This window comes from Heterodontus francisci, chromosome 20 (assembly GCF_036365525.1).
Source record: "Heterodontus francisci isolate sHetFra1 chromosome 20, sHetFra1.hap1, whole genome shotgun sequence".
Taxonomy (NCBI): Eukaryota; Metazoa; Chordata; class Chondrichthyes; order Heterodontiformes; family Heterodontidae; genus Heterodontus; species Heterodontus francisci.
In genome coordinates this window covers 33,399,624-33,413,133 of record NC_090390.1, presented here as the reverse complement: position 1 = coordinate 33,413,133, position 13,510 = coordinate 33,399,624, and positions in this window count along the sequence as shown.

The window sequence follows — 13,510 nt, the reverse complement described above, 5'->3', positions numbered from 1 at the left end:
TGAAGCAGCGCCTGGAGTGGCTATAAAGGCCAATTCTGGAGTGACAGGCTCTTCCACAGGTGCTGCAGAGAAATTTGTTTGTTGGGGCTGTTGCACAGTTGGCTCTCCCCTTGCGCCTCTGTCTTTTTTCCTGCCAACTACTAAGTCTCTTCGACTCGCCACAATTTAGCCCTGTCTTTATGGCTGCCCGCCAGCTCTGGCGAATGCTGGCAACTGACTCCCACGACTTGTGATCAATGTCACACGATTTCATGTCGCGTTTGCAGACGTCTTTATAACGGAGACATGGACGGCCGGTGGGTCTGATACCAGTGGCGAGCTCGCTGTACAATGTGTCTTTGGGGATCCTGCCATCTTCCATGCGGCTCACATGGCCAAGCCATCTCAAGCGCCGCTGACTCAGTAGTGTGTATAAGCTGGGGGTGTTGGCCGCTTCAAGGACTTCTGTGTTGGAGATATAGTCCTGCCACCTGATGCCAAGTATTCTCCGAAGGCAGCGAAGATGGAATGAATTGAGACGTCGCTCTTGGCTGGCATACGTTGTCCAGGCCTCGCTGCCGTAGAGCAAGGTACTGAGGACACAGGCCTGATACACTCGGACTTTTGTGTTCCGTGTCAGTGCGCCATTTTCCCACACTCTCTTGGCCAGTCTGGACATAGCAGTGGAAGTCTTACCCATGCGCTTGTTGATTTCTGCATCTAGAGACAGGTTACTGGTGATAGTTGAGCCTAGGTAGGTGAACTCTTGAACCACTTCCAGAGCGTGGTCGCCAATATTGATGGATGGAGCATTTCTGACATCCTGCCCCATGATGTTCGTTTTCTTGAGGCTGATGGTTAGGCCAAATTCATTGCAGGCAGACGCAAACCTGTCGATGAGACTCTGCAGGCATTCTTCAGTGTGAGATGTTAAAGCAGCATCGTCAGCAAAGAGGAGTTCTCTGATGAGGACTTTCCGTACTTTGGACTTCGCTCTTAGACGGGCAAGGTTGAACAACCTGCCCCCTGATCTTGTGTGGAGGAAAATTCCTTCTTCAGAGGATTTGAACGCATGTGAAAGCAGCAGGGAGAAGAAAATCCCAAAAAGTGTGGGTGCGAGAACACAGCCCTGTTTCACACCACTCAGGATAGGAAAGGGCTCTGATGAGGAGCCACCATGTTGAATTGTGCCTTTCATATTGTCATGGAATGAGGTGATGATACTTAGTAGCTTTGGTGGACATCCGATCTTTTCTAGTAGTCTGAAGAGATCACGTCTGCTGACGAGGTCAAAGGCTTTGGTGAGATCAATGAAAGCAATGTAGAGGGGCATCTGTTGTTCACGGCATTTCTCCTGTATCTGACGAAGGGAGAACAGCATGTCAATAGTCGATCTCTCTGCACGAAAGCCACACTGTGCCTCAGGGTAGACGCGCTCGGCCAGCTTCTGGAGCCTGTTCAGAGCGACTCGAGCAAAGACTTTCCCCACTATGCTGAGCAGGGAGATTCCACGGTAGTTGTTGCAGTCACCGCGGTCACCTTTGTTTTTATAGAGGGTGATGATGTTGGCATCGCGCATGTCCTGGGGTACTGCTCCCTCGTCCCAGCACAGGCATAGCAGTTCATGTAGTGCTGAGAGTATAGCAGGCTTGGCACTCTTGATTATTTCAGGGGTAATGCTGTCCTTCCCAGGGGCTTTTCCGCTGGCTAGGGAATCAATGGCATCACTGAGTTCCGATTTGGTTGGCTGTATGTCCAGCTCATCCATGACTGGTAGAGGCTGGGCTGCATTGAGGGCGGTCTCAGTGACAGCATTCTCCCTGGAGTACAGTTCTAGGTAGTGCTCAACCCAGCGGTCCATCTGTTTGCGTTGGTCAGTGATTATGTCCCCCGATTTAGATTTGAGGGGGGTGATCTTCTTGATGGTTGGCCCAAGAGCTCTCTTCATGCCATCATACATTCCTCTGATGTTTCCGGTGTCTGAGGCCAGCTGAATATGGCTGCATAGGTGTTGCCAGTAGTCGTTTGCGCAACGCCTAGCTGTTCTTTGTGCAGTACTTCTGGCTGCTTTAAGTGCTGCGGATGTTAAATCGCTGGGGGCTTTCTTGTAGTTCAAAAGTGCAATGCGCTTAGCGGCTATGACAGGTTCCAGCTCTTCATTATGAGATTGAAACCAGTCTGCATTTCTCTTCGCACTTTTGCCGTAGGTGGTCAAAGCTGACTCATAGATGGCGTCTCTGATGTGGGCCCACTTGGTCTCAGCATCCCCTGTGGGAGTGTTTTGAAGGGCTGTTACAAGTGAATTTAGAAATTTTTGTAACAGCTGTGGGTGAGAATAAGGCATCAGAATCATGGAATGATACAACACAGAAAGAGGCCATTTGACCCATCATGCGTATACCAGCTTTTTGGTATAGCTATTCATAAATTCCATTCCCCTTCTCTTTCCCCATAGCCGTGTAATTTCTTTCAAGTACTTATCCAATTCTCTTCTGAATGTTCCTATTGGATCTGCTTCCACCATCCTTTCAGGCCGTGCATTCCAGCGTAAAATGAAAGTTTTCTCTTGTCACCTCTGGTTCTTTTGCCAATCACCTTAAATCGGTGTCCTTTGATTATCAACCATTCTGCCACGAGAAAAAGTTTCTCCTTATTTACTCAAAACCATTTGTGATTTTGAACAGCTCTATCAAATCTTCCCTTAGCCTTCTCTGCCATAAGGAGAAGAACCCTAGCCTGTTTAGTTTCTGCACAGAACTGAGGTCCCTCATTCCTGGTACCATTCTTGTATATCTATTCTACACCATCACTAAGACCTTGACATCCTTCCTAAAGTGTGGTGCACAGAATTTGACACAATACTCTAGCTGAGGCCTAAGCACTGTTTTATAAAGATTTAACATAATTTTCTTGTGTTTGCACTTTATTCCTCTATTAATAAAGCCAGCAATTCCATATGCTTTTTAAACAACCTTCTCAACTTATCCTGCCACCTTCAAGATTTGTGTACATACACCCTCAGGTCTTTCTGTTCCTGCACTCCCTTTAAAATTGCACCATTTTAGTTCATATTGGCTCTCCTTATTCTTCCTATCATAATGTATCACTTCACACTTGTCTGCATTAAATTACATCTGCCATGTGTTTGCCCATTTCACCAGTCTGTTTCTGTCCTTCTGAAGTCAGTTACTATCCTCATTGTTTACTATCTTTCCACATTTCATATCATCTGCAAACTTTGAAATTATGCCCATGATACCCAAGTCCAGATCATTAATATATATCAAAGAGCAATAGTCCTAATACTGACCCCTGGGGAACACTACTGTATACATACCTCCAGTCTAAAGAATAACCATTCACCACTACTCTCTGCTTCCTGTCTCTTAGCCAATTTTGTATCCATGCTGCCACTGTCCCTTTAATCCCATGGGCTTTAATTTTGATAACAAGTCTATTACATGGTACTTTGTTAAACACATTTTGGGAGTCCAGATACACAACATCAACTGCACTACCCTCATTAACCCTCTCTGCTACTTCATCAAAGAACTCAATCAAATTTGTCAAACATGATTTGCCTTTAACAAATCCATGCTGACTTTGATTTATTAGCCCATTTCCAATTGCCAGTTAATTTTGTCTCGAATTATTGATTTGGGTTTTAAGTTGCAGGTGCGATGGGGCAGCGGGGATCTAGAATTGGCTGTCAGTGGCTTTTTAACCTGGCACTGTATAAACATGTAATCTCTGGGTTTTCTGACTAATTAGGTTGAGTGGACATGGGACCACCTGCATGAGCCAATTTCAACTGCAGTATTTAAAGGATGTTGCAAAGATGAATTTCCTGCTTCTAGGTGTTCCCTTGTTGGGTCATTCCAGGGCTGTTCTGTTTCTGCAGTAACAACTAGGATGGACTCTCAAAACATTAACCTGTCTGTACTGTGCACAGATATTGGCAGACTTGCTATGCATATTCTGTTTTAATTTGATCTTTCTTTGTTGTTATAACAATGTAATCCTGTGTACACACCTTTGCAAGCCAGTCTGGACCCAGTATCATCTACTGATTAACTAATAACTGTCTGAATGTTACTATCATAGGATCCATTGCATTGATTTGCTCCTTTGCCACTTTTTCCTCCTACTACAGGAATCTCTTTGGAGAAATATGGTTAACAAGTATTCAATGAGAGAATCATTCTCAAGGAGAGGGGTCTGGCTGACTGGTAAATAAGGATGGGAATGTTGCCTCACTGCTTTAGTCTTCCTTGCTTTCAATGACAAAAACAAACTTTGTATACAGCATTCCCATCCTACTTGCCATCAGGAAGGACACTCTTCACATTCAGGATTAACTGCAGGCAAAAACAATGCTCAACAAAAACTGATCATTTTGAATATGAGAAGATTTCTGAGATCCCCAACCTGACAGTGGGGCCTCACGCAGCCAGCGTGGAACTCAAAATCATGGGTAACACACCCATGACTCTGCCCTGCTCGCTGAGGACAAATTTATCTCATGTTGTGAGTCACATGTTGGTTGCAGGGCTACAATCTTGTCAACAAAATATGTCTTAAACACATGCACATGCAGCTTGTTGCAGAGCAAACAGCAAGTCTGAAGGTAAACTGTTAGTCTGTAGAGGAGAGGGTTTGAAGAAAACAGTAGACAATGATCAGCAACACTTCCTGTCAGAAGATGGATCTTCACTGTTGCTGTAATTGCTGTTTGACACTGCATTCCAAAGAATTATTTCCTATAAAATGTCTTATTTTCAGAACCGGTGTAGCATCATTGAATTACGAGGGTTTTGTTTTGTTTCAATCATATATGTAATGCAATATTATACTTATAAGAATTTTACAGTTTCTATGTTGCCAGATCTTGTGACTCTAAACTTACAAAACAGTAAGGTTTATTTTTCTCGGTGTGTAAAGTGAAGCACAATTCTTTCATCGTTGTACTGAAAACTTTGTTTATAGCAAAAAACTTTCTTTAACTCATGTAGAGAGGAACATCTTCTGCCTGGTGGGCACTATGAATAGTGTAGCCAGCCTACATTAGTTCATTGATTTCAATTTACACATAGATTTCAGCTGGAAGAAGAGTTTGAAATTTTGACCTAAAATATTTGTACATAAGAGTAAGAGGAGACCTTTTTTAAGATCAAGGTGCATAGTGTTCAGTAATGTGGCCTTACTGCACCTTTCTTTACATTGGCCAGGGAATTTCCTCAGAGTTGTTCCTGCACTGTCACTGTGATGCTGACAGAAGCTCGGTAGCTTGTATGTACAATGTTAGGAGGTAACCAGCATGTAGTACCGCACATTATGAACCAATGTGCTGTAACTGGGATGTGCCTCCTCACTGTGTTTTCTGATTGAGGCACAAAATTAAGTTTTGAAACTTACAATGGTAGCACAGTGGTTAGCACTGCAGCCTCACAGCTCCAGCGACCTGGGTTCGGTTCCGGGTACTGCCTGTGTGGAGTTTGCAAGTTCTCCCTGTGAGCGTGTGGGTTTCTGCCGGGTGCTCCGGTTTCCTCCCACAGCCAAAGACTTGCAGATTGACAGGTAAATAGGCCATTGTAAATTGCCCCTAGTATAGGTAGGTGGTGGGAATGTGGTAGGGAATATGGGATTAATGTAGGATTCGTATAAATGGGTGGTTGTTGGTCGGCACAGACTCGGTGGGCCGAAGGGCCTGTTTCAGTGCTGTATGACTGTATGAATAAATTTTTTTAGATTAGATTAGAGATACAGCACTGAAACAGGCCCTTCGGCCCACCGAGTCTGTGCCGAACATCAACCACCCATTTATACTAATCCTACACTAATCCCATATTCCTACCAAACATCCCCACCTGTCCCTATATTTCCCTACCACCTACCTATACTAGTGACAATTTATAATGGCCAATTTACCTATCAACCTGCAAGTCTTTTGGCTTGTGGGAGGAAACCGGAGCACCCGGAGAAAACCCACGCAGACACAGGGAGAACTTGCAAACTCCACACAGGCAGTACCCGGAATCGAACCCGGGTCCCTGGAGCTGTGAGGCTGCGGTGCTAACCACTGCGCCACTGTGCCGCCCTATTGTTTGTATAATGTTCATGCCCATAATGCTTTAACTCATATACTTATTCCCGTTTATATATTTATGGCAGTCATGAAGTTTTCCTTTTTATTTTGAAATTAAAAGTGCCTAGATTTGATTTCCTGATGTGTTCCGCAGTCAACCAAGGCTCGCTGCTTGAAGGTGCGGGCTCAGCACATTAACCATAATGGCTATGAAAACCCATTGGGATTCCACCAGTCTCCCAACATAATTCCAGTGAGAGAACTGCAGAACTGGGATGGGGGAGGGGAACTGAAGACGTTAAGCAGATCAAGAAAATATGTTATTCATGACTTACATCCCAAAATGATACCAACCCTTTGAGTAAAATGATACCAACCCTTTGAGTAAAATGATACCAACCCTTTGGCTGCACAAATATCAAAAGTATAGATTGACCATAGTTTTACTCAGAAAATAGTGTGCAAGTGCCAGTGTCGCCATGGATCGAACTCAACAAATGTGCCTTAAACTTCAGATTGAACTCTTGATGGATGACTTCACCCTCCCTACCCCACCCAAATTGACCCATGTACAGATACTAAATTCTGCATTGCCTGCCAGGAACCTATAATGATAAGAAACCCTGAAATGTGTATTTATCTGAATCTATACATTCTTAAATGTGCAATACTGCATAATCAGAATTAAATTACCGCAAATCTTCAATTGGCATTCCTTTAAAGGAAGAAGATTGAAACACAATCAGTATTCGGGTTCTTGTATTAAAGGACATTCACTGATGTTTTGGGAGACCTGAGGTTGGCTTAGCTTGGATTTGTCCTGTTGACAGCAAGGATACTGGTGGTACAGTAGGTGGGATCCCTGCTCCAGCATGAATTTACAATGCAAGAGTAACTTTTCCAGTCTCCATTGCTGAAGGTACCAGACTGGAGGCTTGGGGGATGGGGGTGCCCTGAAAATTCAGACTGAGATTGATCTCACCAGGTCTGCAACCAGAAACAGGTAAATAATTCATTCAATGATATGGCTATAAACATGCACTTCCCCGTTATTGTCACTGGAAATTCATATGTTCTGAGAAGTCTCCCTTCCCTGATGCTTCTCTTTAAGCATATCAGTGCTGGATATCAGTGGTAGCCTCTTGGGAATGAGGTGGCCCTTTCTGTGTTCTACTACTTATGCCTGATTTGATGAGGCAATGCCTGCTCTCTGCTACATCTCTTTTGATTTTGAGGGAAGATGGGTTGATGGGCTGGCTCTTTGAGATTGGAACCCAAGGCTCCTATAACAACAATGGGCAATATTTTGACCAGTCTTAGGATCTCTGTCACTGGAGCTCTGCTGTAAATAGCTCTGAAGTTGCCACATTCTCCCTGCTGGACAACAGATCTGTTGGATGGCCATATATGACGGATGTGGGAAGGGGACTTGGTCTGAGGTTAGCATCATATCCTCCAGAGTGCTTGGCTCACCCTCTAATAAGTGGAGAAAGTGTCAGTGTTCAGGTAGCACAGTGATTTTCAATACAGGTCCCATGAGGAGCTCATGGTGTCCAGCAGGGTCTTTCTCCTTTGCTACCATACTCATGCTTGTGATTAACCCAGTGTACCTACCTCAAACTGACTACCTAAATCTCCCAGGCTGGATGTACTTGTGCTATTATTTGCTCTGGTTGCAGTGAGTGCTGTGAAATGATGGGATTGTGGTCCTCATCGGAGCCTGCAGTTTCTTCTTTAGGGCTAAGAAGATATGTTAGAATAGTGGCTGAATAGTGTTGTGTGCTGTTGTTGTATTTTGTAGCATAGCTGGGTCATTCTGGAGAAAGTCTCAAACTCAGGGTAAGGTCCACTAAGAACAGTATTATTTATATAATATGATATACACTCTCACCCAACCTCCTAAGCTAGCATCCTTTGTGCTGCTATCCCTTCTTCTCCCAAGCCTAACCTCATGTGATTGTTACATCATCACTCTTACAGTGGGAGGGGTCACTCTCACTATCTTCAGCATTAGCCCTTTACATCCTTATACTACAGGCAGCAGTCCCTCAAACAACATACACAGCTACAGTATGCAATGGGGGTTTGCTATATTATGTGCATGTGAGTGTGTGGTGAGAGGAAGAACAGAAGGAAAGGATAATTCTAGCCTTGTGCTTTGGGGAGATCTCCAACATCACCATGGTCCACTCGCTGTATATTCTCAGGCTCCAGCATGGCTGATTCGTAAAGCCTCAAGGGCCTAAAATGAGGGGACCACTTTGGATTCTGGTCTGCTCCTTATATGCACTGCTTTGACCTGCAAGTATAATAGTAATGTTGTGATGTTGGAAATTTAAGGAGAACTTAATGACTGGTTGGTCACCCATTGAGTAGACAAATATTCATCATACCAATAGGTGGTGTGGTAAGCTTTCTTTCATAGGTTTACAGTTGTAGTTTGAAGTAGTAGCAATGAAATGTGCTGTACTGTAGTGTGGGCATGCCTGGGGAAATGTTTGAGAGAACTGTTTTGTGAAGGCTTAGCATTCAACATCAATCAGGTTGTAACCAGTTGAGAGGAGACTTAGTGGCTTGCCTTACCTTGGTGAATGTCCTGAAACCTTTTTAACCTCATCTGCTCCATACCCTCTGGTTGCTTGAGGGTGCATTGCCCTTGAGAGCCACATCCTTTTAAGCGGTCTGGATATTTCTTCTCTGAGGGAGGTGCTTTGGAATGCCTATGAGAATAATCCTCTTTCTGCCGTGCTGCTGACACATGTATCTCCAAAAACCTGAGTAACTGGTGGCAAACTGCACTTTTTGTCTGGCCATTTTTCCTTTGGCTCTTTAAATAGCAGCTGCAGCCTGTTAAGAGCTGCAGCTGCATGGAATTTATGGCCCTATGATCCAAGAGTGGAATATTTACCCTGCAGCTTTTGTGGAATGGAGTTAACAGTTAGAGTTTCAAATAGTGTAAAATGCTTGTGAATATATAGTTGTATTCATCATTGATATCACGTTGCTTGATGTGAATGATGTCACATTCATGACATTCACATATTTGACATCACACGTATCATTCATATCACATGAAACATTATTAACATCATGCGTGACATCATTCACATCGCACAAAACATTGACATCACACATGCCATCATTGATATCACACGTAACATCATGTCACATGTGACATCTATCATATCACATGTATACAAATGCTGCTGTGAGGAATTACCCAACACTTCAGTCCCAACTGTGAGTCTGAATATTACTGAAAAGTCTTTAATGCTAAGTTATACAATACTTACACAAAGGATATATACTACAAATTTATTTTACCATCTATGAAATCATGTTAATCTAAACATTACCCAATAAATGTATACATTTCTAAGGTTGCTTTTTAGAATTATTAAAAGTTTTTCACGTGGATGATAACTGTTTTGAAGCATTGGTTTGTACCTTTTTTGTATTCATGTCTGCCATTTTATGAAGGAATAAATTCTCTTTTAATAGATTGTTTGAGATCCATCCTAAATTTGCCTTATATTAGCTGAAAACTGTCTTCTTGCCCTACTTTCACAACTTAGTTTAAAATAGTTTTCTGGATTTGTATATCACTCAAGTTAGATTGGGAAAGATATTTGATGGGCTAGATTTCCCATTATTGACTATAAATGGGAGGAAATCCAACCCCTGTTGGTGAGGGAGGAGCTAAAAATTGCAGAGATTATAACTGTTGATTTCATCTGTTGCATATTCCAGAGACAAGAGCAACTTAAGCAGAGTTTTTTGGGATGGAGTCCCATGGGGATATGCTTGTCCACTGTTTCCAGTGTTTTTCCGGGATTTCCGTTGCTCATCTGCCGAGGTTACGGAACTTCATCCCCAGTATTGTTAATGAATAGTAAACTGTAGGTCTCTGAATGAGGCAGAAATGGGCAAACTATTGGCTCTGGGAATGCTAAAAACTTCCTCCGCAGGTCCCCTCAAGCCACTGGTCTGGATTTTATTCCGGTGATGGGGGTCCTGGCAGCGGGCTGGAAGGTGGGGCGGGACTCGGCCTTAGTCCCCTCGTCTAACCCCCATTGCTATTCCACAGCAGGTAGTCAATTAAATGCTCGCTGTTGGGGATGCTTACATTTAAGGGACGAGCTCCCGCCACCGGAGCTGCAGACCAATCAGATGGCTGGCAGCTCAGTCGTACCAGCAATGGCCACTGACGGTACTGCAGAAGGCCCTGCAGTACTGAGGAAAGGAGGAAACTGCAGGAGAGTTAACTGGGTTCAGGTTCACTGGGACTATTTAGGCACATCCCAGTGACTGGGTGGGGGGGATGGTTGTTGAGGGTGGGGAGGTAGCCACTGCTGCTGGGGGGGCCCTCCGAGGGCCTTGGATTGATGCCAAATTAGGTACCAATCCCACTGACCTTGCTAAGTGTCCACCAGGCTTCATCTGGCAGCATCTCCCCGTGGTGGCAGGCTGCTCCACCTTCAACAAAATTGAAGTGGAGGTAGAAGAGACCTTTAAGTGCCATTATTTGGCTACTCAAGGGTGCCAATTGGCCTGGGGTGGGAAGCCGTCCTCAGACCTCCCACCCCAGAGAAAATGGCAGGGGGCCTGGGCGATGTTGGGAGTGGGACCCCCTGCCATTTTGTTTGTTCCTCCCACCCCTCCCCGTGACTGTCTCAAAGGGCAGAACAAAATCCTGGCCACTATTTTAGTAACCAGATGGCATTGACCAGAAAAAAAAAGTTGGGAAAACTAGAAGATAACCTAAAACCCACCTCACCCCTGCAGCCAGCCCCAAAACCAACATGTTTCATATTTATTGTAACATTCCTTTGAGTTTTTATATTTTAAAATGAACATTTAATATTTGTTCCACATTTGTTTGAAAATCCAGCTCATGTGTTCCTCCACTAGGGGGCTCTCTGGTAGTGTAAATCATTTGGAATTTTGTTTACGATTTGAACAGCTTGTGAAGGAGCAAAAGGAGGCACATGAAAAGGGAATAATACCAATGCAAATTGTCTCGGGAACTCAGTAAGTAACAAGACATCTAAATAAAAGTAGCAGAGTCCCTTGGCAATCAGCAAGTCATTAAAATGAATGATGGGATTTGGCTTTGAAGTGCACCAAATACAGAATTTCACGAGTGTCCTGGCATCAGGGCAGCAGGTTCGTGCAGCTCCTCTGACATCACTCCTCCTCATCTGCACATTGTGACTCCCTCAATGATACATCCTCAAGAATACGGCCTGTATCCTCTGGGAATGGGAACTGCTGGTGATTGCAAACCATCAGTGCAAGGGATCCGATGGGTGGTGGGGGTTAGGGGGTGGGTGTGCTGTAAGATGCTGTCTTGTTATAGAAACATAGAAAATAGGAGCAGGAGTAGGCCATTCAGCCCTTCAAACCTGCTCCGCCATTCACTATGATCATGGCTGATCATCCAACTCAGTAGCCTGTTCCTGCTTTCGCCCCATACCCTTTGATCCCTTTAGACCCAAGAGTTATATCTAACTCTTTCTTGAAAACATACAATATTCTGGCCTCAACTGCTTTCTGTAGTAGTGAATTCCACAGGCTCACCACACTCTTGGTGAATAAATTTCTCCTCAGCTCAGTCCTGAATGGTTTACCCCATATCCTTAGACTATGACCCCCTGGCTCTGGACGCCCCCACCATCGGGAACATCCTTCCTGCATCTACCCTGTCAAGTCCTGTCAGAATTTTATAGGTTTCTATGAGATCCCCCCTCACTCTTCTGAACTCCAGCGAATATAATCCTAACCGACTGAATCTCTCCTCATACGTCAGTCCCACCATCCCAGGAATCAGTCTGATAAACCTTTGCTGCACTCCCTCTATCACAAGAACATCCTTCCTCAGATAAGGGGACCAAAACTGCACACAATATTCCAGGTGTGGCCTCACCAAGGCCCTGTATAATTGCAGCAAGACATCCCTGCCCCTGTACTCGAATCCTCTCGCTATGAAGGCCAACATACCATTTGCCTTTTTTACCACCTGTTGCACCTGCATGCTTACCTTCAGCGACTGGTGTTCAGATAATAATCTGCCTTCCTGTTTTTGCTACCAAAGTGGATAACCTCACATTCATCCACATTATACTGCATCTGCCATGCATTTGCCCACTCACTCAACTTGTCCAAATCACCCTGAAGCCTCTCTGCATCCTCCTCACAACTCACCCTCCCACCCAGTTTTGTGTCATCTGCAAATCTGGAGATATTGCAATTAGTTCCCTCATCTAAATCATTAATGTATATTGTGAATAGCTGAGGTCCGAGCACCGATCCCTGCGGTACCCCACTAGTCACTGCCTGCCATTCGGAAAAAGACCCATTTAACACTACTCTTTGTTTCCTGTCCGCCAACCAATTTTCTATCCATCGCAATACACTACCCCCAATCCCATGCGCTTTAATTTTACATGCTAATCTCTTATGTGGGACTTTGTCGAAAGCCTTCTGAAAGTCCAAATAAACCACATCCACTGGCTCCCTCTCATCAACTCTACTAGTTACATCCTTGAAGAATTCTTGTAGATTTGTCAAGCATGATTTCCCTTTCGTAAATCCATGCTGACTCTGCCCAATTCTACCACTGTTCTCTTAGTGCTCTGCTATAAAATCTTTGATAATGGACTCTAGAATTTTCCTCATGACCAACTTCAGGCTGACTGGTCTATAATTCCCAGCTTTCTCTCTAACTTCCTTTTTAAATCGTGGGGTTACATTAGCTACCCTCCAATCTGTTGGAACTGTTCCAGAGTCTATGGAATCTTGGAAAATGACCACCAATACATCCACTATTTCTAGGGTCACTTCCTTAAGTACTCTGGGATGCATACCATCAGGCCGTGGGGATTTATCGGCCTTCAATCCCATCAATTTCCCCAACACCATTTCTCTACTAATACTGATTTCTTTCAGTTTTTCTCCCCCACTAAGCCTTGTGCTCCCCAACATTATGGACCAGTGGCAGTGCTGCCAGACTATTGTGCGGGGCTACAATGCCATAAAAGGTGCCAACACCAAGAAACAGGGCTTGCATCACACAATATTAACTGCAGGTGATGTTTGTGTGATTTGGTAAATGGCTGTGTGGCAATGAATCAAAAGAAGAGCCAGGTATAAGAGCTGAATGTTAGCAATCCCGAGCTATGGGATGCTGTCAACTTCACCTGCCAGTGTTCCCTCTACACTCTTATGTCCAGAGCTTGTAATGTCCTTAGCTGTAATCCTGTTCAGATGTGTGGCATCCTGTGCAATCAGTGAAGTTGCCTTACAGAGATATGTTGAATGAGCATACATATTGACAGACATGTGCCCAATCTTTAGCCCATCTTCAACGGAAAAGAAAATTGAACGGAGTTCTAGTGCACCATCATCGGTTTTATATTACTGCCACAAGATGTCCTGAGGTTGTGG